Raw genomic sequence first — 15,711 nt, forward strand, 5'->3', positions numbered from 1 at the left:
CCAGATCTCTTGATTTCTCTTAAGCGCTACATCAAAGTATTCGCAGTCACTGGTTGCATTAAAAATCTTACGCGCATTCATGTTTGATTTTGGAAACACTTTTGAGTTTGTAAACAGTGCGTAAACTTAACTATAAGAAACAACAATAAAAAGTTATGATATCGGTGCAGGAGTGCTCTTTAATTCCCACTAAGCTTACAGGTTATATTTTCGACTACTTTGGAGGTCAAAGAGCCTGCTCCCACAGTGCATATTTCAATGTAAGCTCCAGAGTTTAATATTTCCAGAATAATTTTTGAATTTGAAAAGTCAATTTCTATTTGAACTAATACTTCAATGTCAGTAGATTTGGGATCTGTTTTTGTAGTGAATGTTCATTTTGGGTTCTTATATCAGTCTGTGAAATCCGACCCCAACAAGATTTTACATTTTTGTAACAACTTGTTTCAAATGGGGTTGCGTTCTCCAAATGTTTCAGAATCTTCCCGGTTCCCGGGGTCAGGTATTTTTCCAAAAAACGGGGAAATGAGTGTTAAGAGGGTAAGAACATAAAAATGCAGGCCTTTTTCTCCGCTAAATTAAGAGTGCAAGGGTGTATTTAATCTTTTTGTTTTAATTAAGTGTATTAATGTTTTCTGACCTCCAACTATATTTGTTGTAGTTCGTCTATGTAAAAAGTCTTCCCAGTCTTCAAAAAGTCTTTGAAAAATATCAGCAGTTCCAGTAAGCTGAAAGTATATCAGCACTCTAACCTTGTTGTTATTTGTGGTCAGGTAGTTTGTTAGCTCTTGTTGTTGATTAGATCATGCCACACAACCATATCAGTCGTTGTGCTCAATCAGCCCCTGACCAGAAGATTTTGTCAGTTTGTCACTTGTATTAGGGCTGAAAGAAAGTTCAGGTATTGTTGTTTTTTTGCCAGTAACTCCCTTTTTTGCTGTATTGAACACTCTTTGCCCCGTGATGAAGTGAGCTGGTTGCTAAAAGATGAATTTTCTTGCTGTCTGTAAATTTTCAAAAATAACTAGGTTTTTGCTTTCTCTTGCATTTTCTGGGCCGTTAAAACTTTAAACTTACAATGGTAAAGATGCAGAGAAGAAGGAATTATCAATTAAAGCTTAAATCGATTAAAAAAAGAAAGGTTTTCGAAGATTGCGTTTATCGCCAGTTTTAAAAATTAAATGAAATCATTTACACAGCATATAAACTTGTCTCTTAGTTAAACATTAAACTAATTCAATCTTTATTCCGTAGTTTTTGAAAATTCTGGCTATAATGCTTTCTATAACTGAAAAGTGAATTTTAATTTGATTTCTATCTGTTGTTATTTTTTATCTGTTGGGTTGACAAAATTCCGAATTAACATGTACCAGAATATTTTTAGATTTCAAAAGTCATTTTTTTTGTAATTGAACTATTACTTCAAAGTCAATTTGCGCCTCTGGAACGGGTACTCATCGCGCGTATTCGATTGCGGTTTCAGCTTTTTGATGTAGATCGCTTCTTTTGTCATTAGTTGTTCAACCCCGGGACATGCAACTAGAATCTCCCATTCAAAATTATGCGTTGTATCACAATGCTCAGATGGAACTGCATTCATTACATGTAACTTTATACAACAAATGGTGTTTCATATTCCTATCAAAAGATGATTTCAGGGTGGACAATCGAGTTCTTAGCTTTCTCGTAGTGAAAACGACTTGAATTTCACACAATTTTTTCAGTCTACTTGCAAAATTTTGAGTGATGTTTCATCTTTATTGAGAAAAACCTCGGTTCAAGCCGTTTTTTGTTAAAATTTTAACCTTAAAAAAAAGTTGATAATTTTTGGTGGGTTTTGCTGTAACTTTTTCCTTCCTGACTATTTTCTCCGAAGTCTCATTAAAAATACTGCATGACAACTCAGTTGGATATTGATTTTCAATCCAGATCTCTTGATTTCTCTTAAGCGCTACATCAAAGTATTCGCAGTCACTGGTTGCATTAAAAATCTTACGCGCATTCATGTTTGATTTTGGAAACACTTTTGAGTTTGTAAACAGTGCGTAAACTTAACTATAAGAAACAACAATAAAAAGTTATGATATCGGTGCAGGAGTGCTCTTTAATTCCCACTAAGCTTACAGGTTATATTTTTGACAACTTTGGAGGTCAAAGAGCCTGCTCCCACAGTGCATATTTCAATGTTAGCTCCAGAGTTTAATATTTCAAGAATAATTTTGAATTTGAAAAGTCAATTATTTGTATTTGAACTAATACTTCAATGTCAGTAGATTTGGGATCTGTTTTTGTAGTGAATGTTCATTTTGGGCTGTTATATCAGTCTGTGAAATCCGACCCCAACAAAATTTTACGTTTTTGTGACGACTCGTTTCAAATGAGGTTGCGCTCTCCAAATGTTCAGAATCTGTCCGGGCCAAGGAATTTTCGCAAAAGAATGGGGAATAGAGGGTAAAGAGGTTTAAAAAAATGTAGCCCTTTTTCTCCGCTAAATTAAGTGTGCAAGGGTGAAATTAATCTTTTTATTTTAATTAAGTGTGTTGATGTTTTCAGAGCTCAAATTATATTTGGTGTAGTTCGTCTATGGAAAAATCTTCCCAGTGCTCAACAACTCTTTGAAAATATCAGCAGTTCCAGTAAACTAAGAGTATACCAGCGGTTCAAATTTGTTGTAATTTGTGGTCAAGTATTATGTTAACCTTTGTTGTTGATAAGATCATGCCACAAAACCATATCAGTCCTTGTGCTCAATCGGCCCCTGACCGAAAGGTTCTGTGAGTTCGTCAATTGTATTGGGGTTGAAAGAATGTTCAGGTATTGTTGTTATTTGTGTCCGTAATTCCCTCTTTTTGGTGTATTGAACACTCTTTGCTGCGTGATGGAGTGAGCTGGTTGCTAAAATATGAATTATCCTGTCTGTAATTTGTCAAAAATAACCATGTTTTTGCTTTCTCTTGCATTTTCTGGGCCCGTAGATCTTTGAGATTAAAATGTTAAAGATGCAGAGAAGAAGGAATTGTCAATTAAAACCTAAATCGATTAAAATATGAAAAGTTTTTGAAGATTGCAATTATTGCCAGGTTTAAAAATTAAATTAAATCTTTTACGAAGCATATAAAGTTGTCATTTATTTAAACCTTCAATTAATTCAATCTTTATTCAGGAGTTTTTGAACATCCGGGCTATAATGCTTTCTATACCTGAAAAGTGAGTTTTAAATTCATTTCTATCTGTTGTTATTTTTTTCTGTTGGGTTGGCAAAATTCCGAATTACATGCACCAGAATATTTTTAAGATTTCAAAAGACAAATTTTGTAATTGAAATATTACTTCAAAGTCAATTTGCGCCTCCGGTACTGGTACTCATCGCGCGTGTTCAATTGCGGATTCAGCGTTTTGATGTAGATCGCTTCTATTTTCATTAGTTCAACAACCCCGTGACATGCAACTAGAATCTCCCATTCAATATTATGCGTTGTATCACAACATTCAACGTTGTGTTGTCCAACAGGAAAATCCTTTTTTTGATGTTCCGATATTGTAGAAGTAGCATGTCGGCTGGTTTGGCAAACACAGACGGAACTGCATCCCTTACATGTAACTTTATATATCAAATGGGGTTTCGTATTCTTATCAAAAGATGATTTTGGGGTGGGCAAGCGACTTCTTAGCTTTCACGTAGTGAAAATGACTTGAAAATCAACCAATTTTTCAGTCTACTTGCAAAAGTTTGAGTGATATTTCCTCTGTATTGAAAAAACCTCGGTTTAAGCCGTTTTTTGTTAAAGTTTTAAACTTTATAAGATGTTGATAATTTTTGGTGGGTTTTGCTGTAACTTTTTCTTTTGTGACTATTTTCTCCAAGGTCTCATAAACAATACTGTATTACCACTCAGTTGGATATTGATTTTCACTCCAGATCTCTTGATTACTCTTAAGCGCTACATCCAAGTATTCGCAGTCACTGGTTGCATTAAATATTTTATGCACATTAAACTTTGATTTTGAAAACACTTGTGAGTTTGTAAACAGTGCGTAAACTTAACTATAAAAAATAACAAAAAATTTATGAAATCGGCACAGGAGTCCTCCTTATTTCTCACTAAGCTTACAGGCTATATTTTGGGTATCTTTGGAGGCCAAAGAGCCTGCTCATACAGTGCATATTTCAATATAACCTCCAGAATTAAATATTTTAATATAACATCTACCAGAATAATTTTTGAGTTTCAAAAGTCAATTTTTTTGTATATGAAGTAATACTTCAATGTCAGTAGGTTTGTAGTGAATGTTCATTTTGGGCTCTTATATCAGTCTGTGAAATCCGACACCAACAAAACTTTACAATTTTGTAACGACAAATGGGATTGCGTTCTCCAAAAGTTTCAGAATCCTCCCGGGCCGAGGACTTTCCTTAAAAATAACGGGGAAAAGAGTGTAAAGAGTGTAAGAATATAAAAATGCAGTTCTTTTTCTCCTCTAAATTAAGTGTGCAAGGGTGAAATTAAACTTTTTGTTTTGGTTAGGTGTATTGATGTTTTTAGAGCTCCAAGTATATTTGGTGTAGGTTGTCTATAAAAAAATCTTGCCCTCGTTGTTTTTTTGAACGAATTTAGCGGCTGAATTTTTTTGAAATACAAGTTTGTCATAGGATCGATGAGAGGTTGAAATCAACTCAAACTCAAACCCAAAGTTTTTCTTTGCAGAAGAATGTTAGATCTCCAGGTAATTTTGTTGCAGCATTTCCATGAAAAAAAAACCGTGTCTTCGTTGTTTTTTTTGTACAAATTAAGCTGATAAAACATTTTGAAAAATAATCTTTTCATCGGATCGAAGAGTCGCTCAAATCAATTCAAACTCCTGCCCAGAGTTGGTCTTTGCAGATGGTTTTAAGAACTTCAAATATATCCAGGTACAAAATCAAGGGCGTTAGAGAGTACAAACAAATGATTCAAGTCATAATGGTGGAAGAAAGAGTATAACTTTTATCATTCCACCCTAATATAAATAATAATAACAGTAATAATAATAAAAACAAAGGCTTTAGCAAAAACCAAGCGGGTTATCCTCTCGACAAAATGGGTTGTTCAGTCAGCTAACAAAGATCGTTATCAAAGTTAATTTTCTTCAAAAATCTACAATTTGTGCATCCACATAGAGATGTCCAAGTGCACATATCGTTCTCTTTATATTTCAACTCGAAATATTTCCTGTAAAGCCCGAGTTATTTCTGCTTATGCTGTTAATTCAGTAGTATGTCACGTGTGAAGAAGTTACTGCTGGTGTTAGTCAAATAAAATGTTCCAAATCAAAAATCAGAATTGGGTTTCTTCAGGCCAAAATTTGTAGATGAAAAGTTGCGAGTCGCTGTACTTCTGGCTGCGCTCAAATCTGAGACACTGACAAACTTCTGCTTGTACCTATCTATTGTCCCAGTCAAAATTTTTGCAAACAAGAGAATGGCATGCAGATCCTGGTAGACTGACAGTGGAAAGATTTCTAGTTTCAGCAGACTGTCTTTTTAACTCAATCTTTCCCCGCTCAAAATCCAACTAGCGCTTTCTTAGCACATTTTGAAGTAACGTGTGAGATCACTTTTGCTGGGAAGCCAGAGAGAGCGACCGTGACTGATTACCGGGAGAACGTAGTTTTTGAAAGCTTTCTTCTTTCGCTCAAACTTGTATTGGAAGCGTTTCTCTGCGGAATGTAAAGAGCTTTCAAGGCCTTACACGTTCTCTGTCCAGCATGCGACAAGCCTTGTGACACCGTCAAGCCCAGGTCTTTTTTTCAGTTGCTATACTTAGGGTATTTCCAGATACATTGATGTCATGGTAACATTTTATGGTCAGAACTTAGCTCTTCTTGACGTTGACGGCCATTAGATCATATTCATACCATTTTCAGATCTTGTTGATCTCATTTTCTACCGTAACGGGGTTTGTCTCAATTGCTTTGAGAACCTCTCTATTTTTAGCCCTCTGACATAACATATTCTGGAAGGTCATTTACAAAAGCAAGGAAGAAAAGAGACCACAAGAGAACCTTGGGAAACTCCACTGTAAACTTGAAGAGTAGTAGACAAAAAGTTTTTAACCTTGACGCTTTGTTGCCCTCCGGTGAGATAGTTTTCAGTGAGCTTCAGGCATGCTTCCTGAACTTCCGGAGCTTGTCTTAAAGTAGTCTGTGATTTACTTTTTCAAAGGCTTTTTGCTTGTCAACATTGAACGAGATTCGACATAATCAGTCGACATTATCCAGCTTTACAAAAACATCATGAAGGTGATTGATGAGGTTTGTCGTCGTTGATCTTTTTTTTCGGATTCCATAATGTTGATCAGAGGGCTGCAGTAAGATGACTTTGAGGAGATTGTCCAATAATAATTTCTCATTAGCTTTCGAAAAATCAGAAGATTGCTGATGGGCCGATAGTTTGAGACTGCTTGACGATCGCCATCTATGAAGATTGGAACAATCTCACTAGTTTTCCATGCGCTTGGGTATGCTTGTTTATTCGTTATTGTATTGAAAAGGCGTGCTAGCGATATAATCCGGGATGGAGCTAGCTCAACTGAGAGGTCCTTGCCTATTCCGTCAGGTCCTTTTGCTTTCATGTTGTGGAGATCCAAAAGTGTTAGTTTAATTTCTCCTGAGGTAAAATGCGATTTTCTTCTCAAGGATTCGGAGCATTCAGTCCCCATTTGTTTGGGCTCTGCAGCAGAAAAGACAGACTGGAAGTATTTGTTGAAAAGATTGGCTTTTTTGATATTAGCTTTCGAATAATCAAGATACATATACTTGGGACGGGGCTAGCTTTCGACAAACTCCTCAGATACTTTTGAAGAACTGAGAATTTGCCAATATCGAAGATTATTTTTTTCCAATGTTTTTTGGTTTTCGTTGAGCGTGACTGCTTGTTGGGTTTGTGCTGCTTCAGTTTTTTCATCAGTTCGAACTTTGAATCGTTGAGATTTGGCGAACCTTGGCGACTCCGAGCCACAAATTCAAGGCGCACGTTTTTTGGTGCATATATGGTTGACAGTGAGAGAAGATTGTTGAAAGAGGAATTTTTCGAACTTTGCTTTGCAAAGTGTCCAGTTTTTTATTTGGTAGGATGTTTTGAGCTCACCCAGTGAGCTAACTGGGACCGGCGTTTCATTTTTACCGAGAAAAAATCCTGTAAAACTTCGAGCAGCCAAAGATAACATTGCTCAAGCAAGAAACCCACATTACTAAAGCAGTATAGATTAAAAGGATTGGCATCTGTGAAATCATTTATTTCGTTCAAATTTGCTCTTTTCGACAGAATTAGGAGAAGTCGAGACTTTTCATGGGTGTAAAAAGACTTTGATGACAGAACGTTTGTTGGAGTTAGAGTTTTACGGAGACTGGTGTGTGATCAGAACTGAACAGATTATTCATGTGTACATTAGTGCAACTTTCAGAATTGTTTCTGGATTATTCGCCTACACGACATCAAGAGATCGACCTGAGTCACCTTTAATAAAATGCTCAAGGTTACAGGCAGAAATTTTATCTAGAAACAGTCGTTCCAAAGGATTGGTTATAGTCATTGATGTGCAGTCAGTTTGATTGAAATTTATGTCTCCAAAAAATAAGAGCTCAGGGATTTTGAATTTCTATTGCCTTTGTTTAGGAAAGTAAATACGGGACGCCATCTGCTGTTGATCCCACCAAAAAAATATTGTTTTTGGGAGGATTGTAAAATTAGCATATGAGCAAAGGAGTCTACGTCAAGCGTTGGACAATGACGCAATCCTGACCAAATTTCACAGTTTAAAATATTTGTAACTGCAATGAGAGTTCCTCCGTGTTTGGAGAGACCCTTTTCACTTGGTCTATGTTTTCAAAAAAATTTAAGATTGGGTAAGAAGATAGCTATGTTGCTAATACTTTCCGGGAGCCAAGTTTCGGTCAGACAGATGATTGGGTATAGATTTGTTATCTGAATGGCATTGGCAATTTGCATTCTTCGACGTTGTTCAAGATTGTACACCAAGATATGAACATAGATAGCTGGTCAGTCCTGGTTTTCACACTCTCCGCTTCTTTTGATCCAGACATTGTCTTCTTCTACATGAACAATGCCATCTGTGACGCGAATACCTACAGATCTGGTAACTTCATTGATCAGTTTCGTATTCATCATGAGAGCTTTATTTTCCAGTTCATCTACTTCTCTCGATTGTCGTTGACTCAGAAACACAGGAGTTGCGAAGTATTTCAGCTTGCTTGCTGATGACAGGATAAAACTTTGCTGAGAGACAATTGGAATCTTAAGCCGATTTGTTCGACTTTTCTTTTCGTCAGATCAGCCCATACGGACAATATCACCAATTTCAGCAACTACTTCACGTTGAGACAATTTTTTTTTATTACCGAGAGATCATGCTTATGGCGAATTCTTGGAACTTTGTCTTTCCATTCAGCGACACCACGAAATTTAACACCAGTCAGCTCTTCTTGGTCAGGAATGTTTTCTCTTCTAGATGACCTTGGTTTATTCTGAGTTTCAGCTTGAGGCTTTTTTTGAAGGGTAGTTTTGATTCCTTCAACACTTAGTTTGAGGTCACTCAACTCGGTTTCAAAATTAATCATCTTTTCCTCCTGCTTTTGGTTCGTCCGACTGCTCAGCTTCATCTTAAGTTGTTGTTTGATGTACACACAGTTACTGCACAGAAGCAACGCATTTTCACCAAGTGATTGGATACCAATTAAGGCAGCATCAGACAAACCCGTGAATGTTTCAGTTAGATGCATGGCCCACCCAAAAAATACGCATTCAAATAGTAGATCAGGTTTTTTAAATTTGCTGGAACAGGTTCCTCAAATATCTGCCATGGAAGCCATCCTGCTACACGTCATGTTAGAGAAGAGTGAACTTAGGCAACTCTCAGCCAGAGACTCAACGAGCACGCTTACGGTTCTGTGTTAAAAGACTGAAAACTCATCCTAAATATTGATGTGCTATTTTTTGCCGCGCGGTGTTCTGAATGGTTTCGTCGTTTACTTCCTCGAGTCTTAAAGATCCATTTGAGATCCGGAAGTATTGAAAGGCAACACCGAGGGAGCGCAGTTGCCGGTCCCTCCACTGATGAACCACACGATATTTAGTGAGAACAGTGGGGTCTGCCTGCTCTGACCAGCTCAGAATGTGATTGGGGATGTCGATGACAATGACTTCTGATGGTTGCAAATCGTCGAAGATTTCAGGAGCACCTTGTCAATTGCAATACACAATTGCAAACAGATTTGGTATCTCATTGAAGATTTGCTACTAGAACCTTAACAACAAATGGACTGTTTCTGTTTGTCTTGTAGTGTGTTGAGATTGTGTTGTTAATCAGATCGTGCAACAAGATAATCTTCTCCTTTTCGAGTTCACTAGGGAACAGATCGTTAAAAACGTTCTTCTTGGGTCTGACCGAAATCGGGTTGAGGTCCAATCCAGGACTCGTGAGGCAATTAGGTTCAAGTTCTCCTGATCAGCGGTTGAGAGTTTATCGATTGAGTGAGACAGGAAGCTGGTGGCGATATATTTTAGCACAGAGACCAGAAGGTTGATGGGGTTGATTTCGGTTGATTCCTGAACTTTTGTGCAGAAAAGGGATGATGAGAAAGATGTTGGGTTGATGATTGCTGCATCAAAAATCTCGTTTCTAAAACTCCTTCGTTGAGGGTCTTCCACACGAGAGTGCCAGTTTCATTTAACAGAAAATTTTTATTATATTTTGCATAGAGTTAGTGTAATAAGAGTGTAAATGCAGAATAAGATTTCAAAAATACACTGTTCAAAAATTCCCCGATAAGTAGGAGAAGAAAACAGATTATACCCTATTCCCTAATTAAGAATGAACTAAGGGAGAAAAATTGGCTCGGCTTTCCACATTTCGGTGTATCGCCAATCTGTTACTATGCATCCTTGGCTTTAATTCCTTCTGTGTTTTCTCTCAGAGAGCTCAAAGAAGAACCAGTTTTGTTTTTTAAGTTGCTGTTTAGTAATGGTCAGAGTCCTTATTGCAAACGTATGCTTGCCAAAAAATATTGTGTCTATCTGTAATAAGCTGACCAGAGGCCAAATCATTCCATAGGCCATATCCTGTTATAAGCTGGTCAGAGACCAGATCAGTTTGGTCATTCCTACAGAAATGACCAAACTGACCTGTCGTTTGATTTTTCTTCGTTTGTTTAATGTTTTCTGTTTTCCAAAACTAAATTGGTGATCCTTGCCCCTCTTCATCTGAAACTGTGTTTCGTTTTTCACGTTATTAAGTTTTTATGCATTCTAATTCAGCAAAAAGTTTTGCCTGGTTGTTGATTAGTTCGTTCATCTTTCCGGTATTGTATCACGTCACTGAAAAAGCTACCCACAAAATTGACAAAGAACAATACCGAGGAACGAATTAACCTACACTCTACTGTTTTGAACATCCAATAAGAAACTGCTGATGGCACTCACTTCAACGACTGTCTTAGAAATCAACAAGAAATGCTTGAAATTCTTAATTGGAACACTTTTTTAAATTATATGAATTAGTTTAGCGAAACTAATAGTTCAGATTTCAGGCTACTATCTAGCCACTATCTATCACACTTTAAAGATGTGAGTCAACAATTTAATTTCCCAATTTCCTACAATGGATTACAATCAATGGACGCAGTGAATGCCCTTTATGAAAAGCTGCAGGCGTAGTATTGACCATGATTAGTTTAATTAAAATTTACAGTTTGTGTTTATTTAAAATTTAGAGTTTAATTAAAACTTAGAGTTTGTGTTATTTTGCCGAGCTTTATATCATAGACCTGATCTCTGAGTACATGTTGTGCTTTTTTTCACTGTTACACGCTGATTCTATTGGTTTTGTTTTTCCACTAGTCGATGCTATAATTCAGTGAATTTTTCTTCCAAACTCATTTTCTTATTCGTTCACATCTGCCAAAATTTCTCCAAGTTGAACAATTTTGAAAAGCTTCCTTTTTAAACTTACTTCGATGTATTTACATTATTCAGTCTGCGTGCACGATCAAATATTGGACATCTAGATTGTCAAAAGCAGCATTTTGGGTGCAGAATTTCTATATGTCAAAAAATCTTTTACATAATTATGTGTTTGCTTTGCGTAAAGCGGGCATTTTAATGAAATTTTTTTAGATCAAAGGATATCGAACGTTTCCGGAAGCAATTCTCCTAAATGTTGTGATAAACATATTAAAAAGATACGTTATGCCCATCATTTGCTTGTGTGTGGTGGAGCGCCCTTAGGGGTTTTTAGAAACAGGCTCGTCAAGTTTTGCCCTCAGTGATTCGCTGTGCCTTACTCTTTGTGTTCTCTCAGCGGTCCTGTGTGCTGTTGGTGGCCTCTGGGGTCCACGATACCCGGGATTTTTGTGCTCACTGGGGTACGTCGCAAAACCGGGAGGAAACGACATCTAAACAACAGGTTGTACTGCTCCAACACATGCGTACTTCTATATGTTTATATAGTGTACCTGAATATATCTATGTGTATGCTGTGCGTCTGTGAGTGACACTCCTGTGTTTTCGCATGATTTCAAGCTGATTGTACATGCGTGAACCAGACGATACCGCTTCATGAGACAATTTGCTGCACAAATCTTGCCCAGGAATGCAAAAGAATTAGTAATTGGTACATCCAGGACAACATATATTGAAGACCTCACAGTCGGAGCAACCATGCACTCATATTGCGGAGCTAACCCGATTGACCTCTTCATTGTTTTCAAGCAGTATCCTGCCCTCAATTTGAGATCAGTATGCATTGTCACAGGAATCAGTGATCACCACTACTCCTGCTCTCCCTTCATTGAATGCTACCGAATTCTGTTGGATATCATATCTTATAATTTCTGATTGGTTATTGTTGTCTTACCTAAAATGAATGCCACTTCAATTAATGAACTTTTAAACAGGAAAATATACTACATGAACTTGACTCTGCACCGTTTTCTTCAGTTTTATACAATTCCCTTAATAATTTCACCATTTTTCTTCTTCAGGAAGTCTCCTTTCTGTCAAGAGAGTATTCATTTCTTTTTCTACGTTAAGCATTTGTTTTCCCTGTATCTGCATCGTGTGATATTATTTTGCAATGAAATTTCTCCATATTTCTATTCATCATTGTCAATAATCTACACTCAGTAAACAGCCTCCCTCTTACAATGTGAGGTACTCAAACCCATTGCTTTAGGTGTTCAATTCACCTCCCTGAGATTGAGTTTGGTGCTATCGTTGCGGCACATACATGCATAACAAAAGCAGCAGCCTGTCAACTAAAAACGATCACCATCGAAATTTCATTTGAAAACACAGCGGGGAACTTGCAAAAAATGACCCCCAAGAATTAGGTAAACAAAGTCCACCACCCCCAATCGAGGCACCCCCTGAACTATACGACTTCGGAAACATTTTCAACACAAACAAACAGAAACTACGCAAAATTTACAACGAAACATTTCACTGGAAAAAAATCCTCTTTACCATCAGCAAAAATAAAGTAGGCTTCAAAAATGCCGATGTTATGAACGCCATCCTCGCTAAGACGCTTGAAGTTGGGCCTCAGACTTCAATAACAAAAACCTTGCCTAAACGGCTTGATCTGTGAATCAGGTGCGAAATTGACGACCTGTTCGTTGATGCCACGGCACTTCAGGAGCAATTAAAGAAAATAAATAGACAACGAGAAGTGGGTGAACTTAAAGCCTTTGACAAACATATGGAGTCCGCTAAGATATGGAATGCTCTATGATGTCTTTCAGGCGATGCAAAGGGCGGTGTACTATCAACATCTGATAGAGTGGTTATGAGAGGAAAAAACTGCATCGCAATCAATATTTTACAAGAAAAGCAACCATGTCGCCAGAAAGCCGACCTTAAAAACATAGCAACCAATCTGAATTGCTGTTTCATGCTTCTATTTTTGAAAAAAAATGGCTTTGAATTAAAACGCGCCGCAAGGAAAACAAATGGCAGCCATGGCCAGTCTTGTTTTGATGCAGAGGATTGGAGAAATTTCTTCACATCGCACAAATCCTCCTCAATTGATTTCTGCAAAACCGTGTCCAAAACCGCAATAGGAAAAGCCAAAGAAGAATTAAATTTTCTCATAACGCTTGTCGTCTGAGTGCACTGGATAAATGCCCTGGGGTTCGACCTATTGGCACTGGCGAGGTCTTATGACGAAGTTTTGTTAGGAGTATAGTGAAGTGCGTTAAACGAGACCTCCATTTAATTGGGGAAAACGTATGGATGTGCCTTGGACAAAAAAGTAGCATCCAAAATGCTATCCATGCACTTTCTTGAAAATCTTAATGAAGGGATTCTTCTGATTGACGCCAACAACGCATTTGATAACTTGAATAGGAATTTGGCGATAAAAAACAAAAAGAAAGCTTGATCCTTCAATTTATTCAGCAATCAGAAGCTTTTATAAGACCCATCAGACATTTTCATTGATAAAAGAGTAATGAAGTCTCAAGAAGTAACACTACAAGATGATCCAATAGCCGTGTCAAGGTACGGAGTGGCTACACTTCTTCTCATCGACATGCTTGCAGTTCAAAATCTGACTCATTTATGGTACGCAGGTGACGATAATCTGGCCGGTAGTCTTCAATCACTACGAATTCTGGTAGACAAGCTCAATGAACATGGCGGTGCATTTGGTTATGATGCGATCAAATGTCATTCATTACAAAACCCGGGTTTGTTCAGAAGGCGAACAAAATTTGTTCGGAATTAGATGTTGATGTTTTTGAAAGTCATCTAGTTCCGTGTTAAATTATTGGTTCTGATATAAACGATTTTCCGAAAAAAAAGTCAATGAACTAGTGTAAGATGAACACATGCTTGAGAAACTTGCCAAACCTAATAAAGTGTCCCCTGAAATCATTTACAAACGGACTGCAACATAAATTGATATTTATTGCCAGGAACAATCCAAACTCAGACAGTCTGCTCAGGGAAACCGAAAAACAATTGAAAGAAATCTTATGCCTTCAATATTGAACCATCCCTCTTACAATGACAAATACCGGAAGGTTTTTCCTATTCCGGTTAAAGACGGTGGCCTAAGCATTCTTCTTCATGCAGACAAGGCAAACAAATATGAAATATTTATTCGGATTTGTGAACCGTTACAGAATCATAGCTCTATAGATGCAGAGTTTCACCGGGCAAAATTCTTCAGAAAATCAGAAAATAAAAACAAGAACAAACTTGAGCAAAAACGTTTGCAATCAAAGATCTAATCAATGAAAAGAGGTATATTCTATAGATTTGGCTATTGAAAAAGGAGCATCTTTGCCAGCTAACAGCGCTTCTATTGAAACGATATCAATCTGATTTAACTGAGGGAGTGTTTAGAGATGGGATTGCACTTAGATATGGATGGGCTCCCGTGAAATTGCCATCAACATGCGAATCTACGTTTTTAACTGATCTGTCAACCAAACGAAAAGCTAAACAAAAATAGATGTTTGAGTTTTAAAAAAATGGTCACTCAACGGAGCTAGTGTTTGAATTACAAAATGCCATGCCTCTTTACAGCACTCAAAACATCTGCCGTTGAAAAGGCTACAAGTAAAAACGAATAAAATAAGCAAAACCAAAATTCCATGGCAAAAACTCATTATCTAAATTTAAAAGCACCTTGCCGCACCGTCAAAATGCAATAAAATAAAACTTTCAAAACATAAATTTACTTATCCTTGAATACATAGCAGTTGGGACTTTTCTTTAATGAGATTATGTAACAAGTAAACAAAAAGAAGAAATGAGGCAAAATTCAAAGATCAAGCAACAGTTTTTAAACCAAATAACTTCAAACGTCTTAAAAGCCATTAGCTTTTAACAAATTAATTCTTAACAATTGACTGAAACGTCAATACGAAACGGATAGGACCTGTCTTTGGTGACACTGAGCCATAGAAACGGACTAAAGATGCCAAAAAACTCAAACAATTACGAACACTTTGCGAAAACACAATTTATTGAAGCCATTAAAATATCTAGCAATTATCTGAATATTGATTTTTAATGTTATTCATATTAATTCAGCTAAAATTGTACTGAAAGACTAAGCAAATTCAATTGGGCATCATTTGAAAACCATTGGATCTGTTATTGCGCGAATGTGCTGAAAGAAGAGGAAAAGAAACAAAAATTGACAAATCACTACATTTTTATGAAAACGCATATTATCCAACAAACAGAACATCATTTACGACATAAAATTAATAAACAGGTTAGTTTTTCAATCACAAGAAGTTGGATGAGAGCTCTCAATGTAGACATGGGACCTGTTCTTTTAGTCAATGTTCATTTTGTCTGATGAGATCTTTAATCTCTATCGTTTAATTTCTCTGATGTGATCTTCAAATTTCTGTGTTTTCAGTTTAGCTTCGGAAGCAGTTATTAAGTTTCGCTGTAACAGTGCATAGGATTTTGTTCACCTTTTTAAAATTTTTCCTTCTATTTCACCTTCGTTAAAATTTTGCTTTTTGCAAAGAGAGCAAGAGCACACGAATTTGATCAGTATAAGATAATTTTCGTCGTTGATGTTTCGACACCTTAAGTATAACTAGTTTTTGCATTTCCCTGAACTCAATTCAATTGTTACGATGGGGTGAGTTCTCGGTTTCAACCATTACAGAGTTTCGATGCAATTTCGGATA

At 36.9% G+C, this 15,711-nt stretch overlaps 1 protein-coding gene across 1 annotated transcript in view; it reads right to left on the bottom strand.

The window, feature by feature from the left end:
* The window catches only part of LOC142342563 (microtubule-associated protein RP/EB family member 1-like), a 47,967-nt gene that overhangs the window by 31,295 nt on the left and 961 nt on the right, over nt 1-15,711 (bottom strand). The window lies entirely within an intron of this gene.

This window comes from Convolutriloba macropyga, chromosome 7 (assembly GCF_964194025.1).
Source record: "Convolutriloba macropyga chromosome 7, txConMacr16.3, whole genome shotgun sequence".
Lineage (NCBI taxonomy): Eukaryota > Metazoa > Xenacoelomorpha > Acoela > Convolutidae > Convolutriloba > Convolutriloba macropyga.